Genomic DNA, 11,963 nt, shown 5'->3' on the forward strand with positions numbered 1-11,963 from the left:
AATGTGTGTGTAAACATTCGCCAAACAAAATATAACCCGCAACTTCAATGTGTGTCTAAACATTCGGCATATAAAATAAAACCCGCTACTTCGATGTGTGTCTAAACATTCGCCATATGAAATATAACCCGCAACTTCAATTTTTGTCTTAATATTCGCCTTACCAAATATAACCCGCTACTTCAATGTGTGTCTCAACATTCGCCATACAAAATATAATCCGCTACTTCAATGTGTGTCTAAACATTTGCCATATAAAATATAAACCGTTACTTCAATGTTTGTCTAAACATTAGCCATATAAAAAATAATCCGCTACTTCAATGTGTCTAAAAAGTCTCCATACAAAATATAAACCGCAACTTCATAGTGTGTTTAAACATTCGCCATACCAAATATAACCGCTACTGCAATGTGTGTCTAAGCTTTCTCCATATTAAATATAACCCGCTTCTTCAATGTATGTATACACATTCTACATGCAAAATATAACCCGCAACTTTCAATTATGGTCGCGATTTAATTTTCAGAGAATTGATTGAAAATTAAACAATTTCATAATAAATACAATATATATGTCAAACAAAACGAGAGCACAATCTAACTTAAAGAGTCAATGTTTTTTTATGTCAAAGTAATCTTATTCGGGTTATCTTCTGCGGAATATATATTTTAGCTTTTAAGACAAATGCACGAATTGTATTTTGATAAGCGAACACATTGGGAAAGAATATAAACTACGCTTTTGAGACAAGAAGAATTTTAATGATAAAGCTAGGTCGTGACAGTAGCATGTTTAAGATAAAGGTTTGAACAGTTTAAGCGATTTTAAGCGGATAACATCATTTCAAATGTAAATGCATTAATGTAGCCATATTTAGCAACATGGATATATTAGGTATGTAGTTTTATCAAACTTCTTGTGACCATCTTTGGAATGTTGTATTTAGTCCGTGTTTATTATTTTTTCTGCTTGATATAGACTTATCGCACTTGTTTAATTGTTTAATGTTTATGTTAACGTTGGGCTATCTGAATGCTATCAGAATTATCTCTCGTTCAATTGCTATTAGCATAACCTTGTTACAGGAGTAACCATAGATACATCGAGATTGTTGGGTCGTTGGCATGTGTACCAAATTTGTAAGTTGTTTTATTCCGATGGTTTCATGGTATAAGTGCAACAAATTATTTGGATTTTGTTCAACCGTTTCCAATATCATGTTGACTATGTATTATTCATTTTTTAAATAATGTGTTTGGCAGAACGAAGGTCAATCAATACTATTTTAAATATTTTAACATATATTGCATGTGTGTGTTTTCCTCAAATATTATTAGGATAAAGGAACCACTTCGGATTTTTACTTTTTGTAAATGTATGTTATTTTTTGCTATTTAAGGACGGAAACCGAAACACTTACTATTCAATACTGGTTACATGTACATGGATTAGGAATCATATGTAACTTTAAAAAAAAGAACTATAACACTGTGAATGCCTCATTAAACATTTAAAAACTCAACCCGTATGTTCCACGGATACCCAGGTAAAAAACGATTCATATACGAGAGATCAAGGGATACAGTTAGTTGTTCTCGTTGAAGATGGCTCAAAACAGGCAAAGCAAACAAAACCAAACCGCATTAACAGAAGGGAATGTGTCGATAACTGCCCAAAATTTGGAAAGTATTTAGACATATGATAAAGAAGTACCATAAAAATTTCATGTGTCCTTGATTTTTCTGCAGTCAATGAACAAATAATACCATTTAGAAGAAAAACATTATTTTCTTATGCAAGGGAAATGACACTTTCGTTCACCGCAAGGGGGTGTAACAGACGAATATATGTTTTCGGAAGTCAAATCGAGGGGACTGCATTATTTGGAATGATGTCTGACGTTGACTTTTTACAGCGTCATGATACGTTTCGTTTGGTTCTTGATTCAGAAAACGGGCCCATTCAGCAGCAAGATCAACAAGTCGTAATAAAGGTAAGCACAAACGGCTGTGCTCCGCAGCACTGTGTTTTGACAATGATTGGACCATCAACACAAGCAAGGCATTTTCAAAAAATGGATCCTAAGCTGGCTCAGGTTGATTTAGTTGACTTTTTTCATAAGGGTTGGATGACAACATCCGGAATAATTCCACGTAGAATCATGCTGGAACGAAATCATCATCCATTGATAAGAAGACAATTAAAACAACACGGACCTGCAGAAAAAAATCATGAATATGGACACTGAAAACGCGTGTTACTGTAAAAGTATTCCGAAATAATGTATGTTTTTCTTCGATAGGCCTCGGCCCGGTCACTGGCCGTTGGAGAAGACGTTGAACAAAGCCAATAATTATGGTGTCTTTATAGTTCCACAGGGACCTTCCAAAAGTACGAACATGTGTACGGACGATTATTTTGATTCTCAATGGCGAATTTCCACTTATCTTACTGATCGGTTATTAATGTTCTGTTTAGATACTGTATATATAAAAGCATATGTTCTGACAAAGATATTAAGAAAGGAGTTGTTTGTGCAAGAATATCGAGACAGGCTCAGTACATTTCATTTCAAAACAGCCTTCTTCTTTACGGTCGAAAACACTAGGCCTGATGTGTGGAGAGAGGATAATATTATCAAGTGCGGTAAGTATCTTCTTGCAACTTTGAGGCGCTTCATGAAATGCCGCAAGTGTCCACATTTTACCATAGAGAATGTTAACCTGTTTGAGGAAAAAATTGAAATACATGAGTTTCGAAAATTGACGGATAAACTTACATATGTTATTGATTCACTGCTAACACAGATCACCAATATACAAATTGACAACATTGTAAAGTCGCTTAATGATGAACGCAATACGAGAACTAATGAACTGAGCAGATATTGTAACAATGGTTCACCACTATTGAATTATGTATTTAATATGTTTCAGGAAGTGACGCCAATATTTTATGGATTCTAATTTTCAGAAATATCCGACATGAAAGCTTTGTTTGAAAACGAAGTTATACGAATAGAAACTTATTATTACGCAACGTTGAGAAAATATAGAAAATATGAATATATATTACATAGTATCATGTCAGATGTAGCTAGTTTGGTTTCGTCAATGTATTTAAAAGAGAAGGCAGATGGACTTAAACATAAACACGATATATTCCAAAAAGCTTACCTAATGTTTTTTTAATCTTTAAAGTCTGGTATAATTGGCAACTACATGCGATACGCCTCCTTTCTTTCCTGCAACGGAGAATATGATGAAGCATGCCAATATTTTGATTTGATTGAAAAACTGATAGAACATGATAAGACATCTAATCTTATATACCAGTTATTTGTTTCCCCATCTGATTCATTAACATTGTAGATAGCAAAACAGTCAACTGAACATTTTTTCAAACAAAGATGTTCCGTCTGTTTGCTATTTAGGCCAAGAGCGATAAACACCTATAAACTGTAAGATGCCCATAATATCACTTTAAGATAATAATGCTACTGCCATCATGTTGGGTTATGTTTATGTTTTACCGCTGTTTATTTTAGGTGCTTTCACTTCATATACACTTATATTTGTTAATGCAGCATCAACATACTAAAACAATATCCTGGAAAGAGAAAAATATTGCATTTGAATATCAACCGCACTTTCGTTTTGAAAACTGACTAAACAAATGATTCGATTAACGATGTGAATCTAAATCTAATTTGTGTGCAGATTCGTTCATACGACACAAAGACACTTTTTGTTTTACGGTTAATTTCGGCTTAGAGGACTAGGTGAGTCACGTAAAATATCGAATATAATATATATTTTTTATAAGCAGCTGGGAGAAAGATAAGTTGCAGATAATTGGTCAGTAACCCCATTTTAACTAGCTCTTTTGACCTGTTAATTTTTTTTCAGCTCAATTCAACAGGGAAAAATGTCCATAATATCATTTTAAACTGAGTTTGATGAGGTATAATACACATTTGCTATTGCACATCAACATGAAGATTTATGTTATTCGCATCCGAACATTTAAATGCATTGTTAATTTGTTTTTGTGGGGAGTGGCAGATATCATTGTACGAAGCCAAATAAATGTATTTTCGATAACCAACATGAATGGCTCCAATACTAATACTATGACTATTTTTATAATAATAATAAAAATAATAATAATGATAATATTAATAATTATAATAATAATAATAATAATAATAATAATAATAATTATTATTATTATTATTATTATTATTATTATTATTATTATTATTATTATTATTATTATTATTATTGTTGTTATTGTTATTATTATTATTTATTAGTATTAGTAGTATTAGTGGGATAAATAGGATTAGTATTATTATTTCTAATAATAATAATAATATTATTATTATTATAATATTTATATAATTTTTATTATTGTATAAATGCATTTTATGGTCAACCCAAAAAATGAATTATCAGATGTTCTAGACAAAAATTGGCACAATTTCAATAAGTACATATCAATAGTTTACTTCATACCAAAAAATGAATGATTTATTCAAAGAAACTACATCTGCACTTGAGATTTAAGCTTGTAAAATTTACCATTAACTTTTTTTTCTATGTACAGTATCGGCATTTCTTTTTGCGTTGTTTATTCATTATTTATCATAGTTGTGACTAGAAAGTACCTTGCTAATTTTTATTGACTTCACGAAAGTTGATTCAATTTCTAGTTGTTTATCAATTAGTAAACAGCGAATTCATGCTATGATTGCATAGATCCGCGATGTTGGGTTCGCTCTTATCAGAACGAAAATTCAATGTTAATGCATACATAAAAAACAATACAGTTTTTTATACTATTTTGTATTACCAATGTTTTCGTTAAAATGTAAAAGATTCGTTTTGCACTGCCCAATAATAGTATGCTATATTTAAGTTCCAACAACAAAACGATTCGTACGAAAGTTTATTACAATAGGAAGACCCTACAGCAAGTGAAATTTGTGAAAAAAAGTTAAACTACAAACATTCTGCTACTTTGTAAGCATCTAAAAGTCGTGCCTTAATGTCATCTTGTTTCGTTTTACGGATGATCTAGAGTCAGGATCGGATTCATTCGGTTTGCGTTAAGTTCCATAATTTATGCAAACTATTATATTTAATACCACGGTTCTATAAGACTACTATGGCAAAGTGATATAAGAGTCAGGGACATGCGGTTGCTCACACACAATTACATTACATATACAAAGCAATATAGTGAACGTTGTTTGAACTAATAAAGTTATGAAAGATAACCTTATAATAATTGAATTCGAAAGAATAACATTTGAAATGTAAACAAGATAATACGAGTGACCTACATTTCAAACTGTAGATAACGGGCAAATACATTATGCTTCCGAGGCTGCCCGACGCCAATCTCGTGTTCGCTCTAAATGTTCGGATATGTTCGGATATATCGTCGCATTGAAATTCAAATGAATATATTATCCCATGAAAAACTTAAAATGAGCTTGCTGTATCTCATTTAATCAATGTTATCAGACCACGACGAGCGTTGCAATAATGGGTATTGCTATATGGAAAACGATTTATTTATGGGCTAACTTTATTTTACGAAGTATTTGTTGATTTTAAGCATTAACGGATCCGTAAAGCTATTTTATTAAAATCTTAAGATAATTAAAACGCGGTCCTTTTATTTTAAACAAAATCGTGAAAACATTAAAATATTCTTATTATCCGTTTTTCTGAGTTAATTTCGTCTCAATATTATATTTGAGAGGTTATGGCATATGACACATAATAAACAATTATTTGTGTTGATGTTAAAACGTTTACGGAAACCCCATGTGTATTATATTAACAAGATAATGAAAACAAAACAAAATTCAAAGAAAACCCGTAACGATTGATATATGCGAAACATTATAAAACATAGGAAATACAAATATACAATATCTCTACAATGCGATGCACCAAACACCATCTCGTATTTTAAAAATGTGTTTAGTTATCAAAATCATATTACGGTTGAGTTTTATGAAATCTATGGGGTAATACATACAATGATAGTGTTAACATAGTGGTTTATGTACAACAATAAAAACAGCAAAAACAACTACAATACAACACAATTATAGTCATTATTTAAAAACAAATACGTACACACGAAATAAGCATTCACATGTATCATACAATGGTTTAAACATCTGTTTTGAAACCTTCACATTTAAAGGGACGAGTGTGGATAAGTTTTGCGACATGCAGACCAAGTCCTTTACACGGGCCATAGAGCCATAGGATGATTATGATGTTTTTTATTTACATTGTAGATGTTTTATGCTGTATTTGCCTGGAGTCATATATACAATACATCTTGCTAGAAATGAATCAAATTGAGAAAATTATAAATCAAGATCGTTTAACCGAAGAAGGGGAGAAACAGGGAGATTTTTTCCGGACAGAAAATAAGAACAAAACAAAAGTGAAACTGTAAAAAATATGAAAACATAACTAAACGGAACTGCGCCAAGGAAATAGGGTTTTCCCATGATTTTGAATTTGCTCGTTATCTAAAATAATATTACGCTCCAAATTATGCATAGTAACGCTCACCAAATTAATCCGATTCCGAATCGAGATCATCCGTAATACGATGCTTCTAAGTTGCTGAATGTTTGTCTTTTATAGTTTTACACCAATTTTATTTGTTTTAGGGTCTTCCTATTGTAATTAATCTTCTTATGGCCCATTGTGTTGTTGGGAGTGTTTTTATGTATCATAATAGTATTGAACAGTATTGTATGGATACTTAAACGTTCAATAACGTTGCATAACACATTTTAAGTTTTAAAATACTTCTATATAATACCATTTTTGTTATATGGCTGGGAAACATCAGTTATCAAATGGAATAAATGCTCATGAAAACATGGATTGAATTTATATGAAAATGACGTCCTATTATTATATTTCTTCTTCCGTCAAGACTTATTTAGTCCCCGAGCAGTGTAGAAACCAATGTTCATAAGAACTGGAATTAATAATGTTGGAACCACGAATAGAAAAGTTGGCAATACCGAATATTTACTCTTGATATTATTTTCCCATCACTTTCTTTGCTTAAGGCGACATTTTGTTCCGACGAAAATCGTTAACAACAAATACAGTAAATTGCGCCTTAGACTAATACAAAAGTATACATTTAGTTTTTTTCATTAAAAATAAGAATCTGCAGCGTGTCGATTAAGTTTATTTTATGATTCAGTGAGGTTTACTTTTATAAGCATGAACAATATTGGCTATATTGCTTTTTAATATGATCTTGCATTAGCTGTACTCGTGTTATATCATTTTTATATGGCGTATTGTTAGTGGTTTCTCGTTTAAGATGCAGATTTGTCGAATGTTAATGAAACAATCCATACAAACGCAGAAATCGTTTCTTGTGGACGGCGTACCGATTCAAATTCAATGCAGGTCATTGAAATGGGTAAACATAGCGCTATTGCATCTGTCAACCCATAGTTTCTGTATTTTATAGGTCGTAATCCCTGTACATCAGTACGTTCCGTTCGTAACTATCTCTTTGAACCGAATGGACGTCTAGAAATTCTTTTTCGGTGCTTGTTTTCAGTGTTGATTTGTTTGGTGATGTTTTTGCGATTTTCAATAGTAATTCATTTATCTCACAACGGTAAATTAAACAAGTCATTTTCTGTGCTAGCTAGTTTACCAGGTTTTTGTGCACTTACTTACAACCTCCGTATTTAAATCAGAGAATGGGTGAGAGTTATCTGGTTGTTGAAATGAATCCGTGACCAGTCAACTCACAAGTTATGGGGCCGAGCCGTGGATCGAACCTGCTTTTCTCGGATTTGAACTATAGCGCTTTTTTTAAAGAGCTTACTGCACCGATACATTTTTAGTGAAACAAACCTCATTAAAGATCGTGAGAACAAGTGTTATGGTAACATATCATTTTATAAAAGGTGACTTAAATACCTTTTTTAAGTATCATTATTTAATTTTAAGCTTTGGGACATGCAGGTTTTTAGATGAGTTTTAACGTCTTCACAGTAATACATTTAATTTATTTAGTTATTCAACAAAGCTACATGTTTAATGCACTTATTACAAAAAAATGCTGGTATCATAAAGTCATTATAATGTGTATACGCGAGGAGAGCGACATGATTTCTCAGGGTATTAATAACAGGCGAAAATAATTATTTTATTAAACGACGGTACTTTGTAACATTACGCTTTTAAAGAGTAATGGTACAATAATCTTGTTAAGACTGTTGAAGCAATTAATGCACACTTACTTGGTAACTTCTTACGAATCGATACAATTATTATTAAATCAATGTTCAATGTAAGATTCAGTCGTCGATCTACCAATGTCTGGATTACACATTACAATGAATCAGTGCTCTATACATTTCGATCCTTGAATCATCGATCCGTTTTCCTCCTTCTCCTTATCAATATGTAAGTAAATTGTTATGTTTAATGAAAGAGTGTTAGACGATTTTGAAAATAAGTTAAGTAAAAGATGAAATACTAGAAGCAGAAGCAGCATATTACGAATCACTCTATAAAAAACAAATGAACGAGACGACAATTCTGATTTCTTTCATGTGCCAATAACTAAACTCAGTGAAGAACATAAATCTCAATGTGAAGGAAAATTAACTGAGTATGAGTATGGATGTGCATTATTAGAAATGGCTAACAATCAAAGTCCAGACTCTGACGGACTGACCGTTGAATTTTATAAAATATTTTGGTCTACCTTAAAAGAACTCTACATTAAATAAATAAACTATTCTTTTGAAAATGGTGAACTTACAGCCTTACAAAAACAAGGCATTATAACTCTCATTCCTAAATCAGATAAAAACCTTGATTATATTTCAAATTGGCGACCAATAAGTTTGTTGAACATAGATTACAAAATCGCAACTAAAGCAATTGCAAACCGTATAAAAAAGTTTTTGCCACTAATAATAAGTTTTTATCAAACAGGTTTCATGAAAAAAAGATATATTGGCGAAAACGTTAGGTTAATTTTTGATGTTATTGAATATCTAGAGAATCTCAATAAGCCTGGACTTCTATTTTTTGCAGACTTTGAAAAGCATTCGATAGTTTGAACCATGTCTGTATAATAAAATGTCTTAATCATCTAAATTTCGGGCCACACATAATTCAGTGGATTAAAGTATTTTATAATGATATAAATAGTGTCATTATAAACAATGGTCTTCTTTCTAGGAATTTTATTATCCGTTTTAAGAAAATAGAAAAAGGTGTTCGTTTAGGGTGTCCTCTGTCTTCTCGCTCTTCATTATATGTTTAGAATTACTCTCAAATTACATTAATAGAAACGATAATATTAAAGGAATAAAGATACATGGAGCCGAAATAAAACAGACATTTTTTGCAGATGATGCAACCTTTTTAATGATGATTCGCCTAATTCATTTGAAACATTAGTTCAAACACTTAAAAATTTCAGAAAAATATCAGGACTAAACCTCAAGGCATCAAAATCTACAGTCATGAGAATCGGATCACTAAAAAACTCAAACATCAAATACAGCACAGAACACAAATTTATTTGGGCATCTGATGGGGCAAAAACGTTAGGTATAATTTTTTATAATCAACATAAACTAAACATAGACAACAATTTAATTCCAAAAATTAAAGAATTTGAATGCTGTTTAAAACAATGGCAACATAGGAAACTCACTCTTATGGGGAAGGTCACAGTAATAAAAACATTTGCGCTACCAACATTTATTTACCCTATTTCTGTTCTCCCTAACCCATGTAAAAAAAGCAATAGAAGGATTAAAAACAGCAATTTTTGAATTCATATGGGACAATAAGCCAGACAAAATTAAAAGAAAACGTCTAACAAAAAATTATGAAAATAGCGGCATTAAACTTACGGATATTAATTGTTTTCTAAATGCCATAAAGGCCAGCTGGGTAAAACGATATATGGATATAAATAATAAAGGTAAATGGAAAAATTGGAAAAAAAACTAAACAAATTCGGTAACAGTCGTATATTTGAAAGCAATCTAGATGATTCTATTGTACAAAATGTAAGTAAAATAATTTGTTCTTACAAGATATACTAACATCCTGGCAAAGTATTAAGAAATATAATGTTTCAAAGAGTTATCCCATATGTTAACATGTAATATGGAATAATAAATGCATAAAGGTAAATAACAAATCTTTGTATTTGACAAAAAATGGTATAACAGTGGTATAAAAACTATCGGTAAGTTGTACAACTATCGAAAAAATACTTATTATACATTTGATGATTTAAAATATTTATACAATATTGACTCTCATGAATTCTTAAACTTCTACTCACTAATTTCAAGAATCATTCCAACAAATAAGTTTCTTACGAAATGTAAACTAACGAATAGCTTGATTTTTGTCAAGACAGCATTGAAACAATCGATCATTTGTTTTGGGAATGTTCATATAGCCAAATTATTTGGACAGAACTGCAGACTTTCCTTAAACGAGTGAAAATTGACACTGAAATAAATAAAACATCTGCTTTCTTTGGAAATATAGAAATTAGATTACACTGTGAAGTTAAGATATTGTTTGCCCAAAGTAAAAATGTGAAACTGTTTCTACTTCCCCGCGCTGTAATACCTCGACAGGTTCTATGGTTCCTCGTAACCAATCAGAACGAAGCATGACACCTACTTTTGGACTCCTCACCGCTTACTACTAAGTTTTGATACTGATATGATTGTCATTTATGAACGCTTTCAGCGCACCCAGATCCTGTTAGCTCTATTCATTCCTTGAACGTTTCTACTTGGATGGATCAGTGAATGCATAATTTCAAGGCTTCCACTGCAGGCACATGCGTTTATTATGCGTCTTGTTATGCCCTCGAAGGAGGGCATATAGTTATCGCACTCTCCGTCTGTCCGTCTTTCCATCTGACGTCTGTCCGTCACACTTTGCGTTTAGGTTTCGAAAAATGCTCATAACTTCTATGTCGCTTCTGACGTAACATTCATATTTGGTATGCATGTGTATATGGACAAGGCCTTTCCATACGCACACAAATTTTGACCCCTTTGACATTGACCTTGAACTTCGGGTCCGCGTAAAGGTTTCGAAAAATGCGTTTAGGTTTCGAAAAATGCGCATAACTTCTATCAAAGCGTTTATCGGGGTCAAATGTCGTCCTATGGATATGGAGACAGCTCTTGTTTCTTCCTTTTTTGATTTGAATAGCACCTCTTTTTTTTCAATATTTTTTTCTTTATCACATATAATCCATAACTTTTCTGTGAACATGTTTTGTGAACTCTTGCGGCAAAGATTATATAGAATTTGAATAATTAAACTATATCTCGATTTTTAAAGAATAATTCTTTCAAGGGAATTCGAATGGATACCATTATTTAAAGAAACTTGATCATCGATGTTTTTTCTTAATTCCAAATAAATAAGATATTTACATATTTAAGCCTCTAAACCAAAGTACATCAGAGCTATCTATGGCAAAAGTGTTGAATAAATAAATAAACAAATACATAAAAATGCATTTTGAAGTGTATTATTTGACTACTGTAATAGAACACTTTTGATGATATGAAACTGGTACCACGTGATGTACAAACAAAGGCTGTGCACATGTTATTGGAAGGATAAAATACCCTGACAAAGTTAGACAAAGATTTTATCAAATAACTGACTAAACTACTTTGTGAATAATGGTTGCATCTGTTTAAAAACAACGTCGTCGTCAACGCTAGCGAAACACTATTGGTTGTAAGTTATGTTTTGTACACCTCGAATAGATTAAATGTGTATGTATTAAAATACGTTGTAGTTGAATATTTTTATACGATTTACTTTAATAGCAATCACATTATAGCATACATATGAGGCAACACAAAACTTGA

The 11,963-nt window shown here is 31.6% G+C and overlaps 1 long non-coding RNA gene across 1 annotated transcript; it reads left to right on the forward strand.

Moving 5' to 3' along the window:
• The first annotated feature begins 773 nt into the window (after positions 1 to 773).
• Positions 774 to 2,763, forward strand: LOC127831392 (uncharacterized). Its single transcript, XR_008026414.1, has 3 exons — positions 774 to 898; positions 1,090 to 1,143; positions 1,404 to 2,763. It is a non-coding gene; the product is annotated as an uncharacterized LOC127831392 (long non-coding RNA).
• Positions 2,764 to 11,963: the final 9,200 nt, after the last annotated feature.

Source organism: Dreissena polymorpha, chromosome 5, assembly GCF_020536995.1.
Source record: "Dreissena polymorpha isolate Duluth1 chromosome 5, UMN_Dpol_1.0, whole genome shotgun sequence".
Taxonomy (NCBI): domain Eukaryota; kingdom Metazoa; phylum Mollusca; class Bivalvia; order Myida; family Dreissenidae; genus Dreissena; species Dreissena polymorpha.